The following is a 27,896-nucleotide window of genomic DNA, read 5'->3' on the forward strand; positions in this document are numbered from 1 at the left end:
TAGAGTATACCAAGAGTTCTATGAGCCCTGTGACCTAATACGGATTAAAGTAAGGGATGTCAGTAACCATGCGCTTTTGACCTATTTGAGTTAATGAGATAGTGAATTGATAAACTCTAATGTCATCCTGTAGATAGGATTGTAAATATTAATATAGTTCTTTTTTATTCCATCCTTATATTGCCAGGGGTTAAGAATATACGTATGTATGTTTTTTAGAGGTTTATTGAAATAACATTAACATAAATTGAAGGTTAGGACAGATGCGCATGGTGGTGTTAAGACGGAGTCTACAACCCACACAAGTGGCTCAGGTAGTGCAGCTCATCCAGGATGGCACATCAATGCGAGCTGTGGCAAGAAGGATTGCTGTGTCTGTCAGCGTAGTGTCCAGAGCATGGAGGCGCTACCAGGAGACAGGCCAGTGCATCAGGAGACGTGGAGGAGGCCGTAGGAGGGCAACAACCCAGCAGCAGGACTGCTACCTCCGCCTTTGTGCAAGGAGGAACAGGAGGAGCACTGCCAGAGACCTGCAAAATGACCTCCAGCAGGCCACAAATGTGCATGTGTCTGCTCAAACTATCAGAAACAGACTCCATGAGGGTGGTATGAGGGCCCGACGGCCACAGGTGGGGGTTGTACTTACAGCCCAACACCGTGCAGGACGTTTGGCATTTGCTAGAGAACACCAAGATTGGCAAATTCGCCACTGGCGCCCTGTGCTCTTCACAGATGAAACAGGTTCACACTGAGCACATGTGACAGACGTGGCAGAGTCTGGAGACTCTGTGGTGAACGTTCTGCTGCCTGTAACATCCTCCAGCATGACCGGTTTGGCAGTTGTTCAGTAATGGTGTGGGGTGACATTTCTTTGGGGGGCCGCACAGCCCTCCATGTGCTCGCCAAAGTTAGCCTGACTGCCATTAGGTACTGAGATGAGATCTCAGATCCCTTGTGAGACCATATACTGGTGCGGTTGGCCCTGGGTTCCTCCTAATGCAAGACAATGCTAGACCTCATGTGACTGGAGTGTGTCAGCAGTTCCTGCAAGACGAAGGCATTGATGCTATGGACTGGCCCGCCCATTCCCCACACCTGAATCCAATTGAGCACATCTGGGACATCATGTCTCGCTCCATCCACCAATGTCATGTTGCACCACTGACTGTCCAGGAGTTGGCAGATGCTTTAGTTCAGGTCTGGGAGGAGATCCTTCAGGAGACCATCCGCCACCTCATCAGGAGCATGCACAGGCGTTGTAGGAAGGTCATACAGGCACGTGGAGGCCACACACACTACTGAGCCTCATTTTGACTTGTTTTAAGGACATTACATCAAAGTTGGATCAGCCTGTAGTGTGTCTTTCCACTTTAATTTTGAGTGTGACTACAAATCCAGAACTCCATGGGTTGAAACATTTGATTTCCATTTTTTAATCTTTGTGTGATTTTGTTGTCAGCACATTCAACTATGTAAAGAACAAAGTATTTCATTAGAATATTTAATTCATTCAGATCTAGGATGTGCTATTTTAGTGTTCACTTTATTTTTGGAGCAGTATATATATATATATATATATATATATATATATATATATATATATATATATATATATATACATACATACATATACATGTAAAATATGTGTATGTATTCATACTGTATATATGTGTATGTATTCATATATATGTGTGTGTGTGTGTGTTTAATGTATTTATTTAACATTCCAATGTCCTTTACTTATAAGAGAAAAAAAATATTGTAAATTTTTCTATCTATCTATCTATCTATCTATCTATCTATCTACATATACCTGAATATCTATTCCTATAGATCTATTTTACTATATATATATATATATATATATATATATATATATATATATATATATAACAAAGGTTTTTTTTTGTTAACCCCTTAACGACCAAGGACGTACGCCACACATCCTCAAAAAAAATACAGTTAATGACCGAGGACGTGTGGTGTACGTCCTTGGTCTGGAAAGCAGCTGGAAGCGATCCTGCTCACTTCCAGCTGCTTTCCGGTTATTGCAGTGATGCCTCGGTATGGAGGCATCCTGCAATAACCCCCCTTGGCCATCCGATGCAGAGAGAGCCACTCTGTGGCCCTCTCTGCACCGGACATCGATGGCCGGTATCGTTGGTGGGTGGGAGCTTACGTGGGAGGCGGGTGGGCGGCCATCGATGCTCTGTGTGGAGTGGAGGGGGGCGGGATCGGGGGCGGGACCTACGGGGGCACGCACGGGAGCGCGCGCGTGCACGGGGGGTGGTGGGCGGGCGCGTGCACGGGGCGGGAGCGGGTGGGAACCGCTACACTACAGAAAAAATAAAATTTAAGTATTATAAATGTAATCTAAGGGATCTGGAAGGGGTTGGGGGTTGGTCTTGGTGGGGGGGGGGAAAGCTACACTACAGAAAAGGGCATTTTGTTTTAAAAAAGGCAAATTTTTTACAAAACTGGGTACTGGCAGACAGCTGCCAGTACCCAAGATGGCGCCCATTAAGGCAGAGGGGAAGGGTTAGAGAGCTGTTTGATGGGGGATCAGTGAGGTTGGGGTCTAAGGGGGGATCCTACACATCAGCATATGTAAATATGCTTTTTTTTTTTTTTTTTTTTAAAAAGGGCCAAATACCTTTTTTTTTTTAATACTGGCAGAGTTTCTGCCAGTACTTAAGATGGCAGGGACAATTGTGGGGTGGGGGAGGGAAGAGAGCTGTTTGGGAGGGATCAGGGGGTCTGATGTTTCAGGTGGGAGGCTGAGCTCTACACTAAAGATAAAATTAACCCTGCAAGCTCCCTACAAGCTACGTAATTAACCCCTTCACTGCTAGCCATAATACACGTGTGATGCGCAGCGGCATTTAGAGGCCTTCTAATTACCAAAAAGCAATGCCAAAGCCATATATGTCTGCTATTTCTGAACAAAGGGGATCCCAGAGAAGCATTTACAACCATTTGTGCCATAATTGCACATGCTGTTTGTAAATAATTTCAGTGAGAAACCTAAAATTGAGAAAATTTTACGTTTTTTATAATTTGATCGCATTTGGCGGTGAAATGGTGGCATGAAATATACCAAAATTGGCCTAGATCAATACTTGGGGTTGTGTACTACACTACACTAAAGCTAAAACTACCCCAAAAAGCTCCCTACATGCTCCCTAATTAACCCCTTCACTGCTGGGCATAATACACGTGTGGTGCGCAGTGGCATTTAGCGGCCTTCTAATTACCAAAAAGCAACGCCAAAGTCATATATGTCTGCTATTTCTGAACAAAGGGGATCCCAGAGAAGAATTTACAACCATTTATGCCATAGTTGCACAAGCTGTTTGTAAATAATTTAAGTTAGAAACCAAAAGTTTGTGAAAAAATTTGTGAAAAGTGAACGATTTTTTTGTATTTGATTGCATTTGACGGTGAAATGGTGGCATGAAATATACCAAAATGGGCCTAGATCAATACTTTGGGTTGTCTACTAAAAAAAAATATATACATGTCAATGGATATTCAGAGATTCCTGAAAGATATCAGTGTTCTAATGTAACTATCGCTAATTTTGAAAAGAAATGGTTTGGAAATAGCAAAGTGCTACTTGTATTTATGGCCCTAAAAAAGCAAAAAACATGTAAACATTGGGTATTTCTAAAATCAGGACAAAATTTAGAAACTATTTAGCATGGGTGTTTTTTGGTGGTTGTAGATGTGTAACAGATTTTGGGGGTCAAAGTTAGAAAAAGTGTGTTTTTTTCCATTTTTTCCTCATATTTTATAATTTTTTTTATAGTAAATTATAAGATATGATGAAAATAATGGTATCTTTAGAAAGTCCATTTAATGGCGAGAAAAACGGTATATAATATGTGTGGGTACAGTAAATGAGTAAGAGGAAAATTACAGCTAAACACAAGCATCTCAAAAATGTAAAAATAGCCTTGGTCCCAAACGGACAGAAAATAGAAAAGTGCTGTGGTCATTAAGGGGTTAAAGGGACACTGAACCCAATTTTTTTCTTTTGTGATTCATATAGAGCAAGTAATTTTAAGCAACTTTCTAATTTACTCCTTTTATCAATTTTTCTTCGTTCTCTTGCTTTCTTTATTTGAAAAAGAAGACATCTAAGCTAAGGAGCCAGCCAATTTGTGGTTCAGAACCATGGGCAGCACTTGTTTATTGGTGCTGTCCAATCAGCAAGGACAACCCAGGTTGTTCACCAAAAATGGGCCAACATCTAAACTTAAATTCTTGCTTTTCAAATAAAAATACCAAGTGAATAAAGAAAATTTGAAAATAGGAGTAAATTAGAAAGATGCTTAAAATTGCATGCTCTATCTGAATCATGAAAGAAATAATTTGGGTACAGTGTCCCTTTAAGCACACTACAAAAGGACTGTTTAATCTTAACTCACATATTGTGGGAGTGCTACCAAAATGACTGAAACAATTACAAAACAACAAAAAATATTGGTGCACATCCAACCACTTAAGTCCACTCTTTCATGGCATATTTGTATATGCTTCTGTCTGCCAAATATACTTACATAGCTTCTAATAAGATTGGGATAAACATCTCACAATAATATGAGCTTATATTTGTGCTGCAAAAACAAAAATACTTCTATATGCTAAATATACTTACATAGTTCAAATAAAATTGGGATTAACATCTCACAATAATATTAACTTATATTTATGCTGCAAAATGTTTTTGCTTTAAAAAATGCCTTTTAAATTAAATGGGATCTTAGTCACACATTGGCCTCTAGTTATCAAGCCGTCAACCTCAAATATTCCGCAGCGTATTTGTGGCGAGGCTGATTCGCCTTAGTTATCAAGCCCTACACACCGGCAAAAGTAGAATATAGTGACGTAAGCTTCGATCCGCCGGACTCAGTCCGACACAGATCGATTCTTACGTCACTCCAGATGTTCCGCACACAAGTTCGGCACAATCTGACTACTTTTGCTAGTTATCAAAAAACTAGCAGGTACGCTCGGCACTTTTCCGGCCCAGCGTACCTGGTTTTCAATCCGCCACCCTGGAGGTGGCGAATCCCATAGGAATCAATGGGAGTCTGACCATAGCGAAAGTTCATGTTCGCTGCTGCCCGACATCCCATTGATTCCTATGGGAGCTGTCTACTCCTAACACCCTAACATTTCCCCCTTGTCTAAACACCCCTAATCTGTCCCCCCCCCTACACCGTCGCAACTAAATAAATGTATTACCCCTAAACCGCCGCTCCCGGAGCCCACCGCCACTATAATAAATATGTTAACCCCTAAACCGCCACTCCCGGACCCTGCCGCCACTATAATAAATATTTTAACCCCTAAACCGCTGCTCCCGGACCCCGCCGCCACCTACATAATACCTATTAACCCCTATCCTGCCCCCCCTACACTGCCACCACTATAATAAATGTATTAACCCCTATCTTCCCCCCCCTACACCGCCGCCACCTATAATACATTTATTAACCCCTATCCTGACCCCCTATACCGCCGCCACTATAATAAAATTATTAACCCCTAAACCTAAGTCTAACCCTAACACCCCCCTAATAGAGCTGTTAACTTTTTAATATAGAATAGGGTAGGGCATTTTTTATTTTGGGGGGCTTTGTTATTTTATTAGGGGGCTTAGATTAGGTGTAAGTAGCTTAAAATTGTTGTAATATTTTTTAAATGTTTGTAACTTATTTTTTTTTATTTTTTGTAACTTATTTTTTTTTTTTTTGTACTTTAGTTAGTTTATTTAATTGTATTTAATTGTAGTTATTTGTAGCTAATTTGTTTAATTAATTTAATGATAGTGTAGTGTTAGGTTTAATTGTAACTTAGGTTAGGATTTATTTTACAGGTAATTTTGTATTTCTTTTAGCTAGATAGTTATTAAATAGTTATTTACTATTTAATAACTATTCTAACTAGCTAAAATAAATACAAAGTTACCTGTAAAATAAATATAAATCCTAAAATAGCTACAATGTAATTATTAATTACATTGTAGCTATCTTAGGGTTTATTTTACAGGTAAGTATTTAGTTTTAAATAAGAATAATTTATTTAATTTTAGATTTGACTTGGTTTCAGGTTAGAGCACATGAAGAATTGCTAACTTCAATGTGAATTATTGAAATATTAAATATTAAAAAATAATTAAATAAATAAAATGAATATACATACTGTAAAGAAATATAGATACATTCTATGGATTATTTATCATTTTTAACAGTATGTATAATATTTTTAAATTATTATTAGCAATTCTTCATGTGCGCTAAACCTACACCTCATTAGACCTAAATTGCAAACCTGATGCATGATTTTTATTAAAATAGATATCTATACCTATATTTCTATAGGAATAGATATATAGATATAGGAATAATATATTTACAATAATAATTAAATGTTTCTGTATACGAAAAACATTGAATGTGAACTATTCATAACTCGGATTAGGGCAAGCGTGATAGGTGTTAGACTTACATAGGGAGAATACAGTAAAGTGGTTGCAATATTTAGTTAGCGCACATCAAGTTCCATTCGGTCGCATAAAGCTTCCGTCTAGCGAAATTTATGCTTGAGCTGCAGCGCTTAATAGTTCTCCACTCGGAATCTAGCCCAATATGTGAAAATATCTTTAAGCTAAAAAAATTGCCAAAAATAATCTTACAGAAACATCTGGGAGAGCATGACATTGTGATTGGATTAGTAAAACATAACAGCCATGAATATACAGCATCTTGCTATATAATAAAAAAAACAAATCTATATTTCAGGATGAATAACCTATAGATTATAATGTATCCTAAAGGGCCATAATACCCAAATGTTTAAACACTTGAAAGTTATGCAGCATAGCTGTAAAAAGCTGACTAGAAAATATCTCCTGAACATCTCTATGAAAAAAAAAGAAAGATATTTTACCTCAAAAGTTCCTCAGTAGCCACCTCCCATTGTAAAGGATTTCTAAGCAGCATATTAGTATGTCTGTCCCGGGACAACTGAAAGGATGAGCTTTGTGCACTCTCATATTATTTCACCAATCAGGTAAAGGAAGCTTACTATGAAATCTCATGAGAGTTAAGTCAAATCTCATGAGATCACAGTAAGAGTTCATGACCTCAGCACTGCTTATGCTGATTGGCTGCTGTTCATTTCTTCATTTTTTTTTTATTTTTACCTGCAGCTGGGAGCAGGTGAAGTATAACTTTTTACACAGAACTTACTCTGCTGAGCTGAGGAGATTGTGAGGTAAAATATCTTTCTTTTTTTACATATAGATGCTCAGGTGATATTTTTCTGTCAGCTTTTTACAGTTATACTGCATCAGTTTCAAGTGATTTAGCATATGAGTATTGTGTCTCTTTAAATAGAAACTATCTATTTAAAAAAAAAATCTGATTAAAATTTAAAAAAATCTGATTTACACGCAATCAATATCGGGTTTATCACTGAGGTTTGCGTGCGTCGGATAATGCACTCATATTACAAGTTAAAAGTAAAGGCAATTGATTGAGCGCAATGAATTTAACGTGTGTCAGGATAACATGACCTCAGAGCTCTGGTTAACTGTTTTGCAAAACAAAAATCAAAAATACATTAAAAAGTACAGTTGCACTCATAATAACGCCATCTAACAAAAATTATTTAAATAAAATATTGCATGAAAAATTTATAAGAGCTCAAAGATATGAGGTCTCAGGTGTTAGAAAAAAGGATGCAAAGGGCTTTAACATAGAGATACATACATATACATGTCTAAATATATATGTATGTGTGTGTATATATATATATATATATATATATATATATGTATATATATATATATATTTTGTTTTGTTTTCATAAATGGAAAGAGTCCACAGCTGCATTCATTACTTTTGGGAATTCAGAACCTGGCCACCAGGAGGAGGCAAAGACACCCCAGCCAAAGGCTTAAATACCTCCCCCACTTCCTTCATCCCCCAGTCATTCTTTGCTTTTCGTCCCAGGAGGTTGGCAGAGAAGTGTCAGAAGTTTTCTATAGTCTCTTATGGATGATAGTACTCTTCAGCATGGGACTGGAGTTTTAAGTAGTCCTGTCAGCCTCTCAGTGAGAGCATGGGTGAAAGTTAGAGTCCGGAGATGCAGGGGGAGTTCTTCTGCGAAACCATCCCGACTCATATTAACAGCTCCACAAGCAATAAGCATTGACGAGTTTCGCTGTCTGCTTTTTTCTCTCAAGTTCATGGCAGAAGCCTGTTCCCACTGGAGGTTACAACACGGTTCCGCATGGCCTTATCTTTGGTGCTGGCAAATCTGCACCTCCCAGGAGTGTGCTTACGATATTGTCCGTGTTCCGTTAACCGGGACTCGTCAGGCATGGGATCGCCTGGTCCAGTTCAGCCCTCCGGGGTAGCGACTTCCCCTGAGGCCTCAGGGGGTCAACCTTCGGGGCCGGTGTTTTCTTTTGTCCCAGCGGAGGTATGTTGCACCTTTCGTTATAGACTGGCATGCCTTCATTTTTTACTAAGGCATGTTTTTGGCATTGCTAGAGGATCCCACTCTTAATGGGTCTGGGGATTCTCAGTCTTAATCTTCAACTGGCTTGCATGCATAGACATAAGAGGATGAAGTAATCTTCTTATAGTCTTTGTTATTTGTGTATCCTTTCCAGTTCTGAGCTTGGAAGTCTCGGATCCCTGTTGGGCTGGTCCTGCGGGTCTTTCCATTCTTTCTGGGCGATAACCGATGGGTTGCCTTATCTTTTATTTTCATCCGGTGAGGATGATTTTTATTTGGTCTAATGGTCTCATGTTGTGGTGTGAGGTTTCCTTCAGGAATTTTCTTCTCCCTCCATTTCGCGGGAGACTGTATGTGGCCTTGATAGTGCTGGGGCCCTTGGTTTCAGGCTGGTCTTGACTGGGTACAAATCCTTCTGTCTTTGAGGCCTAGTTCAGACACGTGGTGCCTTTTTATGTCCGGTTGGTCCGGTGAGGGCGCCTAGTGATCACAATATGATTTGTGTTGTTTACTTGTTTTATTTTACAAGCTTCAACTAGCATCCTGAGAGGACTTGAGGGTCCGTGGCTGCTTAGGGGCATGGGGGATTGGTACAGTCCTCATTCACCTTTCAATCTAGTGGGCCGGGACTCCGTTGAGATCCGGGGCGACATGCTCGGTCGTTTCCAATTTTTCCGGAACTAGCATGTTCCTTCCCGTTGTGGGTTAGAGGCTTGGAGGATTTAGGTCCTTCATACCGCCGTTCTTACGGTTTTGCCTTTCATGGTCTCTTTGGAAGTGTCCTTTTAAGACTTGTTCCTTGTATAGGTTCTCTTCCTTTAGGTCAAGACTTTTTGGACTTTGTTCGGTTTTTCTGGTGGTTTTGGCCGCTTAATTAGGAAGTGAAGGCTGTGAGGCTCTGTCATTCTTCAGGAGTTAGTCGTTTCCATATCAGGGGGGATAGGAGGTATTGTCTCTTTTTCCAAGCTTTTTGCTTAGGGGATGTTTTTCTGCCTGATTACAGGATGCTTTGCATTCTTCTCCCTTGGGTGTGGTCCTCTGGAACGTTAATCTAAAAGGATTATGGAGACTAGCCTTTCTTTCTACTCTCTTTTGGGTTTCAGGGACCCTATGTTGCGACATAGGGGTTAGCTCTTTGGGCTTGCAAGCAGGAAGGCCAGAGTTCAGATCCACCTTCAAGTACTGGTTATAAACTTCTTCTAGGCCTGACTTCTTCGGACGGAGTGTGCTCCTCTCCATGGGGAGTTTTTTCTCTGTTGGGTCAAAAGTGGTGTCTGGATGATTTTCTCATTCATTCCATGTTTTGATCGTACTATGGCTTCATGTCTTGTGGACATGTACGCTGTTCTTATCTGTGCCCTTCCCTTTTGAGGGGATAGTTTGTTTTCCTTATAAGCTGGGGTTTCCTCTCTCTGGGGGGTCTTTGTCCTGCCCTGTGTGTAGGAGGTTGGATCAGGTGGCTTATTTATGTAAGGGGCAGTATCTGCTGCTCTGCGGGCTCTGTTCCACCTGTTGGAATTTGATCTCTCTATGTAGAGACTGTCTAAGAGAACTGTGACAGGTCTTCCTACGGATCTATTGCACTTTTCTCTGTTCCAGGCCCCACAGGGTTTTCCTTGGGAGTGCCTTATTTTGGAGGAGCGGATTGGGTTGGCACCCGAGCTCTGTTGGGGTGGGTGAGTCCCCCCTTTTTCTTTCCATTCCCTGGGGGCTTATGGTTGGGGTCTTTCTCTCCCTTCTGTCTATCAGACATGTCTGTCGCTTGCGCTGGTCCGGTGTTGGAGCAGGATCTGAGATCTGTTGCTCTGCTAAATTCGTCCTCGGAGCATTCAAGGTACGGTAAGCCTCTTGAGGTTTCTCCTTTCTCCATGTTCAAGGTTTGTGGGAAGGACTGGCAGCTCTTAGATAGCCTGCACGTTATCCGCTGGTTAGTGGATACTTAGCAATCTGAAGGATCCTATCTTCAGCTGCTTTCTGCTTGCCCTGCAAGTATTTAAGTTTCTGAGTCATTTTTACATGACTGCAGCGTGCAGTGTTTTTGCTTCAGGTGGTGTTTGTCAGACCTATCTGAGCTTGCGCACGAGGTTTCGTTTCTGAATTTTTTGGTATTCTGAGCTACCTTTTTGCGACTTGGGGACCTTAGTCTTCAGTTGCTTTTTAGAGTGCGGTTGCACTGTGTTAGGGGAAGATCCTCTCTATTTCAGACTCCCAGTCTTTTTTCAGTCATTTCTGTATTTTCCTGGGTCTGGGCATTGCCTCTCCTTGTTTCTATGAGACTGGTGGGTCTCTGTTGGTCTGGAGTTCCTTATGCTAGCTGGACAGCTAGCTCAGCTAGCTGGACAGCTAGCTCAGCATAGCACTGTGGCTACTCTGTGCTGTAGTGAACCGAGGGTTGCAAGTTTGATCTACTCAGCCTTCCTCCTTTTTTTTTTTTTATATTTTTTTTAATATTTTTTTTATTGAGGTAATATAACATACAAGAAAGTACATTTACATGAGAATATCATGGCAACATGCCTGTATGACATACATCAGATTATGAAAGACCCGTATAACAGGCATGCCCTTAGAATTATGTAGTCCCCTTGAGTTCAATCCAGGGAGGATATTGCTTAGCCATGAATAGTACCTCATTTTACATAACTTCATTTTCAACAGACAGTAAACATAAGTCGCATCAGAACTCTCTACCATAAGCCTATAATCAATAATTGGTGCTTAATATATGCAGGCTTATCCCTGTCGATGATCAGTTCAAGAACCATAGCTTTAGATTAAATGACACCTACCAAAAGAAATTAACTAAGAGTCTACTTGAGTATCGCCCGGAATGTGTCACCTCCTCGAGCTTTAGCTGATACGAGGTGTGATGGTGTAGCTTTATGGGCTGACCAAATCCAGGCGAATTTATACATTTGTTTGATGGTAAATAGAAATAAGCTCATCGGGGCGACAGAGTGTCTGAGGGTAAAAAGGAGAATAGAGGTAGAAAAAAAAAAAAAGGATAAAGAAAAGGGATAAAGAGAGGGGAGGGGGGTGTCAAGAGGAGGAACCAAGGACCTGTTCCTTCTTGCATGTGCAAATGACCCCTCCTATGCTACCCCTGGCACCTCTTCGCAAAGGGCTGTTACACCCCAAGTAACTTTCTATTTCCACCCAGTTTCCAAAAGTGCCCAAATTTGTCCATGTAAGCCTACTTTGCCCACGGATCTCAAAGAGAATTCTTCCATAGAACGGATATATTCAATGATGCCGTGTATCATATTGAGTGAGACCTGTGATTTCCCCAACCAGCATCTTGCAATTGCTAATTTCGCGGCCAGAAGGATAACAACACATAGCATCCTCTCAGGTTGGGCCAGTTTCCCCAGTCCTAAATGAAATAGGGCAGTGTCTAGTGTCAGTCCGTAAGCCCAATTGATCTAACAGTGTCACCACCTGTTCCCAAATCCCCTGTATTCTTTTACAGCTCCACCAGATATGGAAATGAGAACCCCTTTGGCCACATCCCCTCCAGCATCTGTCTGAAGTCTGTGGGAACATCTTATGTAAGCTGTCTGGTACTCTATGCCAGCGCAGGACTAATTTTATGTATAGCTCATACAGTGTGACGCAATGTATTGCTGCTCTAGTGTGCTGAACAGCCTGCTGCCACTCCGATTCCGTATGCTCCCTCCTCATATCTCTCTCCCATTCCACGATGCGGAATGTTTTTGCAAATCCTTCTGAGTCTAATAGGAGTTGATAATGTATTGTCATGGCCTTTCGGAGAGGCTTGCCCATGAGCCACCTCTTTTCCCATTGGGTCATTTCTCTAGGTTTGCTCTTTTGGAACTTCCAGGATACCATCAAAGATATGAGCCTGAAATATTCAAAGTGGAACTTTTTGGGAATATCTATGCTTGAGAAATCCGGAGCTTGGATCGCCAAGCCCCGCGGTGTATAAAGATCCCGGACATGCTTAATACCCCAAACAGTCCACATCTGCGAGTGTGACTCCAGCAGACAGGATAATAGTGTTCTAACTGAATGCACGGGAGATGGATGAGGAGCGACTCGAGCCAAGCCCCGAAGTTCCCTCCAAATTTTAATGCCTGCTTTAATAATAGGGTTATCAACTCCCACGAGTACATCTGTATTTTGGGGGACCCATATAAGGTCTTCAAGTAATAAACCCGAAGGGAGCACAGCCTGCTCAAGTTGTCCCCATCTGGTTTCCTCAGGCGGGGCCCCCCATGCTGTCACATGAGAAAGCATGGCCGCCTTATCGTACTTACAGATATTGGGAGCCGCCAACCCTCCATGGAGAATAGGCCGTTGTAGCTTCTGCATAGCTTGTCCTGCCAGATAAACCTGTTTATCACTGATTGGAATCGGCTGAGGATATAATTCGGGACTATTAACGGAATACATCGAAAGAGGTAGGTACGTGACCTTGAGTAAAAGCGACATCTTTACCGACTGTATTCTCCCAATCGATTATATCTCGTACTTAGCCCACTTCGCAGTAAGAGTTTCAAATTCTTTTAGCAGAGGATCATAATTTGCCCGAATTACCGTTTTCGGGTCTGGGGAAAGGATAATCCCTAAATGTTTTAGCTCGGTTGTAGACCAAGCAAATGGGTAAGTCTCTTTAAACCAGGAGAACTGTGCTGCGGGGAGATTTAACGCCAAGGCCTCTGTCTTTATATAGTTGAGCCTATAGTATGACATCTCACCGAACTTCCGTAGACATTCAAAAACCGCCGGTAATGAGGTCTCAGGTTCTGTAATGAACAGAGTGAGATCATCAGCAATTAGAGCAAGCTTCTGCATAGTGTCGTGAATCAACAGTCCCTGCACTTCATATGCTTGTCTGATCATGGTTGCCAGAGGCTCAATTGACAGTACAAAGAGCAACGGGGACAGTGGGCACCCTTATCTGGTCCCATTTCTAATCTCGAAAGAATCAGAGCAGAACCCTTTTCCTCTAATTCTGGCTGAAGGGCCCGTGTACAGTGCCATGATGGCACTAACGAGATGAGCCGAAAACCCAAAGGCCCTCAGAACCTCCTCCATATACTCCCACCGCACCCTGTCAAAAGCTTTTTCTGCATCCAATGACAAGGCAACGAGTGGGAGCCCCAGAGATTTGGATTCAGTAAGGATGTCCAGCAGGCGGCACGTATTGTCCGAGCCCTGGCGGCCCTGGACAAACCCCACCTGGTCCAGATGGACCAGAGAGGGGAGTATTCTGCTCAGCCTATCAGCCAGAATTTTCGAATAAAGTTTTATATCCACATTTATCAGGGATATAGGCTGATAGCTTTCGTATCTGCTCGGGTCTTTACCTGGTTTAGGAACGGTCACAATTTCCGCCTCTAAGTATTCTCTAGGGAAATACCCAGTCTGGAGAGCTGAGTTAAATACAGATACTAGGATGGGACCAATTTCAACCGAAAGTTTCTTGTAAAATATAGAGGAAAAGCCATCGGGTCCCGGGGCCTTATGTAATTTTAAACCCTTTATGGCCTGGATCACTTCGGTGATAGTGATAGCGGCTAATAAAGACTCTTCAGCTTCATTAGGGACCTTAGGTAAATTGAGATTATGCAAAAAGCTTGCTATATCCTCTCTTGGGAGAGTTTGCCTCCGCTCCGAAGAGGATATCTGGTAGAGCCTACTGTAGTACTCAACAAAGGCTTCACTTAAGGCCCTAGGTGAATAGCACCTCCCCTCCCCTGTTTGTATATAAGATATTCTATTTAATAATGTTTTTTGGCAAAGTTTATTTGCTAGCAAGCGATCAGCCTTGTTGCCACTATGGTAAAATTTCAGCTTTAAATACTTAAGATTTTTTTGTGTTTGCTCCAACTCCATGTTTCGGATTTGTGCCTTTACTTCTTGCCACTTAGTGACTTCTGTGGAGGAGGCGCTGGTCTCAGCCCTCCACCTAAGCACCCCCAGCTTGCAATATAGTTGTGCCAGGGACTTTTTTCTCTGTTTTTTATTTTACGATTCCTTTTTTATGAGGAGTCCTCTCATATAAGCTTTCAGTGCCAGCCAAACTATGGGCACCGAAGTTTCCCCGGTGTTATCGATCCTCAGAAAGTCTATGGTTTCTCTGGATCATTCAGGCATGGCAATATCTTGAAATAAGTGGTCAGGCATACGCCATCTCTTGGGCCCCTCATAGGCACCTTCGCGTCTAAGGTAACCACCACCGCATCATGGTCAGACCATGTAAATGGCATTATGATGGAACTTCGCACCTTCTGCAGAGCCCAAGGATCGCAGAAGATCTAGTCCAGCCTGGAGAAAGATGAGAGAGGAGCTGAGTAAAAGGTATGGTCGCAGGAGTCAGGGTGTAAAGCCCTCCAGACATCGTGGAGATCATTCTGGGCAGAGAGTTCCCTAAATTTTTGAGAGGTGAAATCCCTATTCCTATCTCTGATCAGTGTAGTGTTCCCCCTCCTATCTTTCCCGGGGTCCCAAATCATATTGAAGTCCCCAGCGAAGAGGATGTGGCCCTGCTTCACTTTATCTACTTTCCGGAGGAGCTTCCTAAGGAAACTAGCTTGATTAGTGTTGGGTACATATATAGCCACCAGCGTATACAGAATACAATCAAGGCGACACACACAGATTACATACCTGCCTGCCGCATCACAATCTGTGTATATAGGTTCATAAGCCACTTGCTCTCCTATCAGTATCGTCACCTCCCTTGCCTTCTTATAAAATGTGGATGAGATATTAACTGGGTAGTGTAGCGGTTTAAATCTGGCGGCTGTATCTTCCGTCCAGTGGATCTCCTGGAGGAGAGCTATATCAATGCGGTGACATTTCAGAAATTTAAGTAGTAAACTCACTTTAGTCGGAGAGTTAAGGCCTCTGGTGTTCAAAATGCATAGTTTCATGTCTCATAGCTATAAGGGGACACCAGTACAGGAGAAAAGAGAGAAGGGAAAAAAAAGGGAAGAAACAAAGGAAATAAAATGAAAGTTTTAGTAAGGAAAGCCTGTATAAGGGAGAAGATATAAAACTGAGACCAACCAGGCCAAACGCCCCGCCGCCCCGAGATGGCAGAGAGCTCCCAACTCCGCCGGGGGTATGCGGAGGGCTCAAGGTTCCCCTAACCGCAAGTAAATCTTAGTTTTGGTGAGTTAGGGAGTAATGGCATAAAGTGATATGGCATGTAGCCGGGTGAGAACAATGAAATGAGGTAGAATGGGACAAAAGTAGATGAGGTGAGATGGTGAAGGCGAAACGGGAGGGGATGAGATGGGATGGAATGAGATGAAAGATTAAAGAGGGGGCGGAGCCAGCAAAAGACCCACAGACCCCCCACCCCCTAAACCTGTAACTAGAGGATTAAATGTAATAAGACAACATCAACAAAAGTATAAACATATATAAAAAAACAGTGACCTAATATAGCCTTTATAGGCCCTAAATAACAGCATCCTTGTAATCCACTTTGTCAAACTAACAATCATTACTTATGAAACAAGGAAATATTCAGTGGTACCATTTGCATTTAACTTCTGCATGCCTACCCATTTTCTCTGCATAATTGAGACCCACTAGTGTGTCTCCAGATGAACCTAAAATGGCTAAACATATGCAGACCTTGTGCCAAAAATTAAATAAGGCTGGAAGAAATAGCTTCAGGCCCTAAGTTACTCCGAAACCCCTAAAACCCTCTAGGGTGTGCAGGTAATCATGTCCAAATAAGATTCCACTAGGGGGAAGAAAGTAAGTCAGGCCTAGAAGAGCAGTGAGTCAGTCTCAGGGCTATGGGCTTCCTGGGTTCCATTCCTGGGCATTCGCCCTCAGATCTGGGCTCCTTCTGCATGGGTGGGTGGGCACGTTATGATCCATAGAGGGCCTCCTCGGGGAGGCTGATGGGGACCCATCTTGCTGCAGCAGCTGCCACATCCTAATGAGCTCCTGCCCTTGTTGGGGAGTCAAAATGGTATGCTGGGCTCCATCCTTAGTAACTATTAGTTTGGTTGGGAATCCCCATCTATATAGAACTTGATTGCTTCTTAGAACTTTGGTGACCTCTGCAAAACTTCTCCTTTGAGCCAAGGTGTAGGAGGACAAGTCTGGGAACAGCGAGACCCCTCTAAATTGCCCATTAAGTTGTGGTGAGCGCAGCATTGCTCTCATCAGTTTATCTTTGTATGAGTAGTAGTGTAAGCGGGCTATAGTGTCTCTAGGTTTACCAGGAGGAAGATTTCTAGGTCTCGCCGTCCGGTGAATTCGGTCTATACTATTTGCATCTCCAGCAGCAGGCCCAAGAATTGACTGGAAAAGGCGGTGAGCATATTCTTCCAGGTCTTGCGGAAGAACCGACTCAGGGATTCCTCTAAGTCTCACATTATTTCGCCTGGATCTATCTTCCAGATCCGCCACTTTCGCCTCTAAGGAAGATAGTTGATGCGTCAGGCTTTGTGTCTGGCCCACCCAGCATGATCCACCATAAGATCTTCTTGTTTCCTCTCAATGCCTGGTAAAACCCTGTTCCCTGTGCAAGCTTATGCTCCCCTAATACTCTTTGCCACAGTAATGTGCTGTAAATGAATCAATCAGGGACAGTTAAAAGTGATGCACTTCCACAAGTTCACAAAGAATTATCTCTTGGCACCCAAGTAGGTCAGGCAGTATCAACAGTCCATCAGCAATCTGTGATACTAGGGGTAACCGGTGTGACTGGAAGGAGGGGGGGACCCCAAACTGAGGTAAGGTATAGTGTGTCTCAGCAAATTTATTCAATGCACTAACGTATAGTCATGTGGTGGCAGAGACCTTTATGTATGTAATGCAATGCAGGGGACCAGTACCTGAAACTCCCACGTGGGTGAGGCCTACTCATAGACCGGGAGGAACCACCACTGTCATCAGCTCTCCCTTCATCCAGAAAGTTATACAAAGCTAGTGGTGTGTGTCAAGTATGCCCGGAGTGGCTTGGAGCAAATAATCAAGACACCGCCCCTCAGCTACATGATCCTATTAGACGCAGCCTAGATAGAAGCACCTAGGCCCAAAATGGCTGATTTTCGCGCCTTCACCACTGAGTCGTACAACAGGGGGGTGTACAGGCTTTTCGTGTCCCACTAAAGCTCCGTCTGGTCCTAGTGGGGCCGGATCCCCTTCCCCACAGGTGATATCAGTGCCTCACTTCGGGCTCCTGCCCCAGCAATCAGGGATGTTCAGAGAGGCCAAGTCGGTCCCTAGGGCAGCAACCGACCTCCGGTAAGTAAAAGGCCTTACAGTGATATGCTCCGGAGTGGATCCCCAACCCTCCAGAGCAATGCAGGGACAAACAGCTTCAATCCTACCAGGCAGTTAAGAAGCGCAGCCGAATCTCCGGAGCGGAGCCCCGACCCTCTGGAGACCAGGAACCGCCGCTGCAGCGGCACTCAGACAAGGGCTCACAGGACCAACTTCAGGTAGACCCTTGGAAAAATTTTCTTTATGTTGTTTCCACTTTTTCTCTTCACCGGACACCTCTCAGCTGCACAAGGGTCCCCTCAGCAGTGCCTATTAAAGGTGGGGTAAAGTTTAGTTGTTCTGGAGTGGAGCCCCAACCCTCCAGAACAGAAGCAGGCAACAGTCCCGGCAGTATAGGTGGCAAATTTGTGTCCGACCAGCTTGGCAGATCAGTATAAGCCCAAGTCACTCCAAAGTAGTAAAATTAAGCCCCAAGATATGATACTAGGGTCCTGGATAATGTTTCTCTGTAGTTTGGCCGAAATTAATAGGAACAAACTTATAAAAAAAACTTATTTTAGGCTTTTATGCTTAAGAGCTCAGTGTCTGCACGTCCTTGCAGTACAGTGGCTGGCTCCGCCCCTCAGCCTTCCTCCTTTTGAAGTTGATAAGATGAGCAGTGCCTTGAGTCCCTTAAGGGGGATTAGCCGCGCTTTACAAGAACATTCATGTTTTCTCTGTGTCTTTTCTTCTTGTGGAAGAATACGGTAATTTGTGCCCTTTCTTTAGTAAGCAGTGTGTTGTTTGGAGACTGACTGCTGGGTGACGGTGTCTCCTGGAGGCTGTTGACTCAGTAAAGTCTAGTTCCTGCGGTCTCTAGCAAGGCTTGGGGACTATCTGCGGTCAGGGTCCTTGGGCCTTTTACTTTTCTTTTTCAAGGTTGTTCTCGGCTTCGGACGAAGCAAGATGTTGTTGGGTAGGGGTGTTTAGGCCTGGTGCCCTCAGAATGGGCCGCCTCTTGTACCCTCCTGATTTTGCATTCAGTGTCCTCTATAGCTTGGGTATTGTTTTCCCAAAAGTAATGAATGCAGCTGTGGACTCTTTCCATTTATGAAGAAAAACTTAAATTATGCTTACCGGATCATTTTCTTTTCTTCAGATGGAAAGAGTCCACAGCTCCCTGCGCATATTTTTTCTGTGGGGCGTCTGTTATTTTTGTTCTTCTGGCACCTTTTTCACCCTAATATTTCTACTACTGTTCCTTGTTCCCTCGGCAGAATGACTGGGGGACGAGGGAAGTGGGGGAAGTATTTAAGCCTTTGGCTGGGGTGTCTTTGCCTCCTCCTGGTGGCCAGATTCTAAATTCCCGAAAGTAATGAATGCAGCTGTGGACTCTTTCCATCTGAAGAAAAGAAAATGATCAGGTAAGCATAATTTAAGTTATATGTGTGTGTGTACATATGTATTTATTTGTATATATATGTACTTACAAACATATATACACATATAAACACATAAATATATATGTACACACATATAGACATATGTATGTATATAAGTACATTGGAGCCCTTTAAGTAGATGAAAAAGCATATTTATGCAATATTCATTTTTTATAAAGTGCTATACTTTGTATTTACTGTAAATACTTCACATTCCAATGTTCTTCACATAGCAGAATATGTTATATGTATTTTTAAATAGATATTCCTATATATATCTATACCTATATATAATCATCTCTCTCTCTCTCTCTCTCTCTCTCTATATATATATATATATATATATATATATATATATATATACTGGATATATATATATATATATATATATATATATATATATATATATATATTTATTTGGGCTGCACGATTAATCACAGATGCAGTTTTAAAACACGATTAATCACCACAGTTTTAAAACCACGAGAGTATGCAATTTTTTTTGTTGAAAAGAATCTTCCGATGTGTCTGTACTGCATTGATTTGTATGTGATTTCTTGCAAACCAGCTCCATCTAGTGGTTGCTTTTAGCACACATTTGTAAAATGGCGGTTTTACTTTCACATTCTGTTTGTGATCTCAGTAGGGAAAGCCACTTACTTATATTTCCCCTTAGGGACGTCTGCAGTCTTAAACTTAGGGTATGTAAACATTATGGAACTTCTCACACAATCTCCTGCTCTCTGAGAAACAGCTCAAATACATAGCAGATGCAGTTAACCCCACGGCTGCCAAAAAGGCTAGAACTGCAGTCCCCTCTGCTAGCTAGCTGCTGGGTTAACTTCATTTACAATGTATTTGATATCAGCAAGGCACAGCATTTCTGAAAGAATCAGCCCCCACCCCTACTGCTATATGCCTCTATTGGATTCCTGGACAGGAGCAGGGCTCATTTTCAGTCAAGATAAAATGTTTTAAAAAAGAAGATTTATATATATATATATATATATATATATATACATACATACATATATTCATATGTGGTTTGTATTTTTATGCTCCCAGAGTGTATTCAACATTGAGAAACATGTACATTAAGATTGTGTAGTGTTAAATAAACTCTTTATTGAAAAAGTAATGTGTTATAGTAATTTTTAAGAAAATCACGATTTTCCCCCCCATATCACTCAGCCCTATTTTATATATATATATATATATATATATATATATATATATATATATATATATATATATATATATATATATATATATAAATACATATATATATATATATATATATATATATATACAAACAAAGAATTGTGAGTCTGTCACAGAATAGCCCTCAAGAGCTAAAAATATTATATGCTGCCCAAGTCTATCTATCAAGACAGGAGTTTCCCAAAATACTCCTGAATTTATATAGAAAAATTGCAGATACAAGAGGATGTAATAGAGCTAGGGGGCACACTACACTATCTATAGATAATCTGATAATGTCTAAAAGTCTCCTAAATATTGGGAGCTTTGCCAAATCAAAGATTTATTTCTGAGCCATTTTTTAACCTGCTATTCATTTTCTAACCTGTTATTTAACTTTTAATCAATTATTTAATTTTAGTCTTTTTGTGAAACACAGCATTAATAGTATCTTTATCAATTCACTATATATTCCATCACACATAATTGGAATTCATTCATATATACTTTTTTCATCGTATCTCAATTGATTTGGCAAAGCTCCCAATATTTAGGAGACTTATAGACATTATCAATTATCAGATTATCTATAGATAGTGTAGTGCGCCCTCTAGCTATATTACATCCTCTTGTATCTACATATATATATATAAATATATATATATATATATATACACTCTCCGGCTACTTTATTAGGTACACCTTGCTAGTACCGGGTTGGACCCCCTTTTGCCTTCAGAACTGCCTTAATTCTTAAAGGTGTTGGAAACATTCCTCAGACATTTTGGTCCATATTGACTTGATAGCACCACGCAGTTGCTGCAGATTTGTCGACTGCACATCCATGATGCGAATCTCCTGTCCACCACATCCCAAAGGTGCTCTATTGGATTGAGATCTGGTGACCAACAATGCTCAGTTGGTACTAAGGGGCCCAAAGTGTGCCAAGAAAATATCCCCCACACCATTACACCACTACCACCAGCCTGAACTGTTGATACAAGGCAGGATGGATCCATGCTTTCATGTTGTTTATTCCAAATTCTGACCCTACCATCTGAATGACAAAGCTGACATTGAGACTCATCAGACCAGGGAACGCTTTTCCACTCTTCTATTGTCCAATGTTGGTGAGCCTATTCAAAATATAGCCTTAGTTTCCTGTTCTTAGCTGACATGAGTCACACCTGGTGTGGTCTTCTGTTCTTCTGCTGCTGTAGTCCATCTGTTTCAAGGTTCGATGTGTTGTGCGTTCAGAGATGGTATTCTGCATACCTTGGTTCTAACGATTAGTTGTTATAATTACTGTTACCTTTTTATCATCTCAAACCAGTCTGCCCATTCTCCTCTGACCTCTGACATCAACAAGGCATTTTCATCCACACAACTGCCGCTCACTGGATATTTTCTCTTTTCTTCTTAAATGGGAATTTCTTCTTAAATGAGTCCACAGCTGCATTCATTACTTTTGGGAAATACAGAACCTGGCCACCAGGAGGAGGCAAAGACACCCAAACAAAGGCTTAAATTCCTCCCCCACTTCCCTCATCCCCCAGTCATTCTTTGCCTCTCGTCACAGGAGGTTGGCACAGAAGTGTCAGAAGTTCGAGATAGTCTCTTATGGAGGGTAGTACTTTTCGCAATGGTACTGAAGTTTTAAGTTATCCTATCAGCCTCTCAGTGAGAGCATGGATGAAAGTTAGAGTCCGGAGATGCAGGGAGAGTTTTTCTGCAAACCCATACCGACTCATAATAACAGCTCCTTCGTAATCAGCGTTGATGAGTTCCGCTGCCTACCTTTATTTACTCAAGTCCATGTCAGAAGGGAGGCTACTATCTGTCACCCTTGAAGGGCCATGTTCCTGTTCCATGGAGAAGATTCCGGTAAGATTGGTTCATTTTATTTCGATATGTGAATGTAATGTTAACGAAACAAGGAAGGGTTCCAGTTGGACTCCTTTTATCTTAATGAGGAATCATGGGTTAATATCTCCTGAAGGGGGTTATTGAACAGGGGGGACTTTAATCATGTTTGTTATGTGGTTCTATCTGCTGTGTAGCAATACCTAGGCTCTCGGTCTTTCGGAATATAACGGCCTTATCTCAGTGATGGGATCACTTGAGATTGCGCACCCTTTTGGTGACTGGCACGGTGCACCTTGTGACGGGTGTGGCTACGTTGTTTCTCACTCCTGTATGCTGACTGTGTGCGACAGAGAGAGTCTGGCTCGTGATTTGTCTGGTTCACAGGTGGTGGTGAGTGCCCCAGCCATTGGGGGTGTAAAAAGGGTGCCAGTTAGTTTTTTGTAATCCTAAAATTATGGAGGATGTCTCTGATACGAAGAATGCGTCTTTTGATGAATATGAAATGGCCCGGGTAATCAATGCCCATCAGTTATGTTCCGATTGCCATTCTAGAGTACTCTCTTCTCCCAAATCAGGGAGCTTAGGGTCCATTGAGCCATCCGCCTCCGAGGTTTCCATGATCCTTTCTCAACTACGCAAGCAGGTGTCCCTATGGCCTTTACTCCTTCTCTGGAGGGCGGCTTGTTTCCTCCAGTTCCGCATTGCCATTTCTATGGTGTTGACTCATTTATACCTCCCAAGTATAATGTTTCTAAGATACTGTCGGTGTTCTGTTAACCAGGGCCCGTCGGGCGTGCGATCGCCTGATTCAGTTTGGCCTTTTGGGGAAGCGCTGGCCTCTGAGGCTTCAGGGGCCCAACCTCTGGGCCAGGGCACGTCTTTGTGTTCTTTTAAGACATGTTTTGGCAATGTTGGAGGATCTCAGTCCGAGTGGGCCGAGGGATCCGAGGCCTTAGATGCTGGATGGCAAATTGGATATGACATTTAGGGATGAAGCCAATCTCCTTAACGTCTCTGTTTTATTTTTTCTTTATGTTTCAGTTCCAGTTCTGAGCTTGGGTGAATGGGGCCTCTGATCGGCTGGTCCCGGTGGTGTTCTCATTCACCTTGGGCGGTCACCCGATGGGTGCTGCCTTCATTTTATTTTCGATCCGATTGGATTTGTTTAATTTGTTTTTTCTTGAGCTCATGTCTGTTAGATATTCATTTTTGAGAATGTTCTTCTCTGGAACTGATACTTGTGATTTGGTGGTCGCGTGGGCACTTCCTCGGATCATTTATTGATCCTTCGGGTCAAATTTTCTTGGACCTTGGGCAGTTCTGGAGTATCCTTATACCAGGCAGGTACTGGTCGGACGCTTTTCGGCTGTCCCTGGGTTCATGTCACCCTTGTGGTGCTGATTTAATCCTGTCAGATTCTGAATGTCACTTGGCCTATTGCTATGGACTCCGGGCTCGGATCATATCAAAGTATGGGGCCTACTGTTTAAATACAACCCCTCTGACTGGAGGGTTGTAAGTACCGATCTAAGGTCAGCAGTTTCGGGCCACTCGTCTGGGACATAGAAAGAAATTGAAAAAGCTTGCAGTACAAACATATGGTGTTTAGGCGCAGCACTCACTCCTCCCCCAACAGAGATGCTACCAGAAGTGTGCTGTGGACAGTACCGGACATACGTGCTGTACGAGGTAGGAGAGAGCAGACAAGTTAGCTGCATCCCGTAGGGAAACGGGTATTAGCTCCCTACTACGGCAGAGATCCGGGATACCAAGAAGGCACGGAACCAGATTTCCAGGAAGTGGTAAGAGACAAATGTTTCTGCATCTTTTCGTGGGGCAACTGACAGTTGTAATTTAACAAGGGGAGTGCAGTGAGGAGTGTTCCAGAGCACACTTGAAGTTGATAAAGTGTCATTAATGTGTTGAAAGCCAGTGAACTCATTTCTTGAACTTGTTGTATATTATTTTTTTTTGCAGGTCATCATGGTTCTTCAGGTCCCTGGGGACTCAGAACCGTAGTTTCCATTTCTTTGGAGTTGGGAGCTGTGAGTGACCTGTGGTCTGGTGTTCCGAGTGGCAAACTATTTGCGTCTTCACTCGAAGTTCTTACGAATGCTGACTCTTTAGCCTATTAAACATTTTCTTACAGTGGCGGAGTCTCCTTCCTTACCGCCTTGGGTGGATCATCTGGTCTGGAAGCTCGTGCATGTGCTTCTTCCTCTGCTCAGAGTTGCGTTACTCTAAGAGGTGGTGCACAGGGGTTCCCTGCCTTCTATGTGGCGCTGCAAGGTTCCAGCTTTTACCCTGTTATAGAGGTTTCTTTTTGGAAGATTGATCCTACAAGGATCTTAGGCTGTTGTTTCTTCCATTTTATACCCTTGGTCTTACCACGGTCTCTTCGTTTGGTGTTCTGCATCCTCGTTGCAACTCTAGCCTTGGGGCTTAACAGTGAAGAGTCAAGGTCGGTTACAGACGGTCGCCCTTCTGGGGTCAGGTAGTTGACCATTTAGCCTTGCTGTTCCGTTAGGGCTTCGTGGAGGGCGCCTTACATCTAACTCTTTATGGCAAGCAATGTCCAGGGTTCTTATTCACCTTCAGGTGTTGGTGCTACCTTACCAGTGTATGTGACACATGTTAACCCTTGTCTACGAGCTTTCCTTGCGATCCAAGTGCACTGAGTCCCGAATTCTTAAACTGTTCGGGAGCTCTTTCAGACTCTTGGGTTTGAGGCTCTTGCTTGATCGGCAAGTCTATGGACTTTAGATGGTGCATTCCTAATCGTAGGAGGCAGCTTAGGGTTCCTCTGGAAGTTAGATCTTTTGATCGATTCCATTTTTCAAGGACCTTGGCTTAGGGCCATGTCTCTGCCTAGATGGGTGTGGATGGTTCGGTCTCACCTTAGGTGTTTGTGGCCCTGTGTGCCTATCTCAGACGAGGCCGGGGCTCTGCTTTTCAAGGGAGAGGCCTATCTGCCTGTGTTTTAGGCTTTAGGTCTTTCTGACGGGCACCTACTGGTCTGCTGGCTCATTTGATGTTCCTGTAGACTCCAGGTGTCTTTCAACTGGGTTGGCGATATGGCCGAGGAGTCTCACCTCTATGGTAGGGTGGTTTTCCGTTGTTCTTGTTCCCCTTCTCTTCTAGAGCAGGAGTTGGATTCTCCTGGTTTGGATTTGCCTTAATATCTGATTGTGTCCCACGATGGCTTAATGGTAAACTATGTTTCCTGAAAGCTAAAGGTCAGGAGTTCAAATCCAGCTATGGCTATATACTCTTCATAATGCAAGTCCTACAAATATCCTTGCCTAAAGCAGCCTTATATGGCAACCTATGGGTCCTTGTTTTTCCTGCCTTGTAAGGGTCTTTTCCCTTCTGGCGTTTTCAGAATCCTGGAAAGGGAGATGCGATGTAGTGATTGGTTTCACCGTTCCTGCAGCGGGAGGCTGAGGGTTTGAACCCTGTTGGGGCTTCTGCTAAATGTTGGATTCTGATATATAGATGTTGAGGGTCTGAAGGTCCTCTTCCCTTGGAAAGTGTTCCCTTTTTGGGGAAGACAGCAATGTAGGGGTCTCTTACCCGTGCACAATGCCTATCCTGAATCATGGTAGCATGCCATTTGTAGTAGCGGTCAGAGGTCTACCCGGGGGCTTTGTTCCTCGTTGACCCTTCCTTTCTCTTCCAGAGGTCTGGGACTCTTGTTTACGGTCTTTGACTGGAGGGAAGCTCGGGGATCAGTTATTTATTAAGTGTTGACCGTTTACTTCCAGATTCGGTCCTCCCCTTTGGTGGGAGGACTTTTGATGTCCTCCTCTTTCTACTGGCGTCTGGTGCTGGGAGGGGATGCTCATGGTGCCCGGTATTCGGAGGGCTGTGAGCATTTGGAAGGTTAATAGTTTGAATCCAGCCATCTATTTGCACTTTGAATGTGTGCTAGCAGGCTTTAAAACACCTTTTGGTGGTTTGAGTTTCATGATGTTTGAGTCAGTTTTCTTACCTGGAAGCTGGTCATTGAGAGTTCCTATTCAGACGGTTTGGTGTTCTCTTGGAGAGCTCTTTCCTAATTGTTGGGATAGTTATCCTATTGCCACTGTCTCTGCTGGCCTAGCCTGCAGGTTTCGATCTGATCAAGGCAACAGGGAACTCTTGTTTTTCTGGAGTACCTTAGAGTATGTGACTGGATCAGGGATATGAGGGTTTGTCTCCCTGGGCGCTACTATCGTAAGACAACCTTCGGTTGTTCTATGTTTGTGGAGTCGTGTGGAATGCTTCTTTGGATTTTTCTTGGGAATCTGTTCTCCTTTTTGGGGGCTAATAGCGGTCCTTGTCTTATGGCCGGGTACCTTCATGGGAGCCATGACCCGCAGGGCTGACTCCTTGGAGGCTGTTTGGGTTCGACGGATTTTGGGACTGAGTGGTCTCTAGTTCGGCTTTGCTGGCAGTTTAACTAATGTGCAGTTAGTAGTAGTGCAGTGGACGAGGTATTTAAGCCTTTGGCTGGGGTGTCTTTGCCTCCTCCTAGTGGCCAGGTTCTGTATTTCCCAAAAGTAATGAATACAGCTGTGGACTCTTCCCGTCAGAAGAAAAGAAAATGATCAGGTAAGCATAATTTATGTTTTTCAGACCATTCTCTGTAAACCCTAGAGATGGTTGTGCATAAAAAATCCCAGTAGATCAGCAGTTTTTGAAATACTCAGACCAGCCTGTCTGGCACCAACAACCGCGTTCAGTCACTTAAATCCCCTTTCTTCCCCATTCCGATGCTCAGTTTGAACTTCAGCAAGCCATCTAGATTCCTAAATGCATTGAGTTACTGCCATGTGATTGGCTGATTAGCAATTTGTTTTCCCAAGCAATTGAACAGGTGTACATAATAAAGTGGCCGGTGAGTGTATGTATGTATATATATATATATATATATATATATATATATATATATATTTATATATATATATATATATATATATATATATATATATATATATAGTTATATATACATATTGTAGCAAAATACCATCAGATATACAGTACTGTGTAAAAGTCTTAGGCCACCATTAGATTTGATGTTTTAGAAAAGTTTTAATGACCATATATATTTATATTTCTGTCTGTTAATTAAGTTACAAACAGAAAATACAAGAAATATGTACACAAAATATAAAAAAAACAATTTTCAGAACAAAATGGCTTCTTAAGGCAAAAGTCAGTATTTAGTGTAACCTCCCTTGGCAATAAGCACATTTTGAACTCTTTTGGGGAAGTTTTCTGAAGTAATGTTCTGGTATATTATACCAGGCTACTTTCAGAACTTCACTGAGTTCTTCTTTAGATTTATGTTGTCTTATTTTATTTCTCTGTCCAGGTGAATCCCATACTGCCTCTGTAATATTTAGGTCTGGGCTCTGTGGAGGCCAGTCCATGACTATCATTGTTTTGTTCAGCTGTTTTTCTCTCCAAATATGATTTCACTGCATTAGCAGTATGCTTGGGATAGTTAGCATGCTGAAAAATAAAATCATTCCCAATCAGGTGCTCTCCAGAAAGAATGGCATGATGAATTAAAACATGTCTGTACTTTTCAGCATTCATGATCCCATCAATTCGGATAATGGCAGAAATGCAGCCCCAAACCAGGACAGACCCTCCACCATTTTCACTGAA

This window comes from Bombina bombina, chromosome 1, assembly GCF_027579735.1.
Source record: "Bombina bombina isolate aBomBom1 chromosome 1, aBomBom1.pri, whole genome shotgun sequence".
In the NCBI taxonomy this organism is placed as follows: domain Eukaryota; kingdom Metazoa; phylum Chordata; class Amphibia; order Anura; family Bombinatoridae; genus Bombina; species Bombina bombina.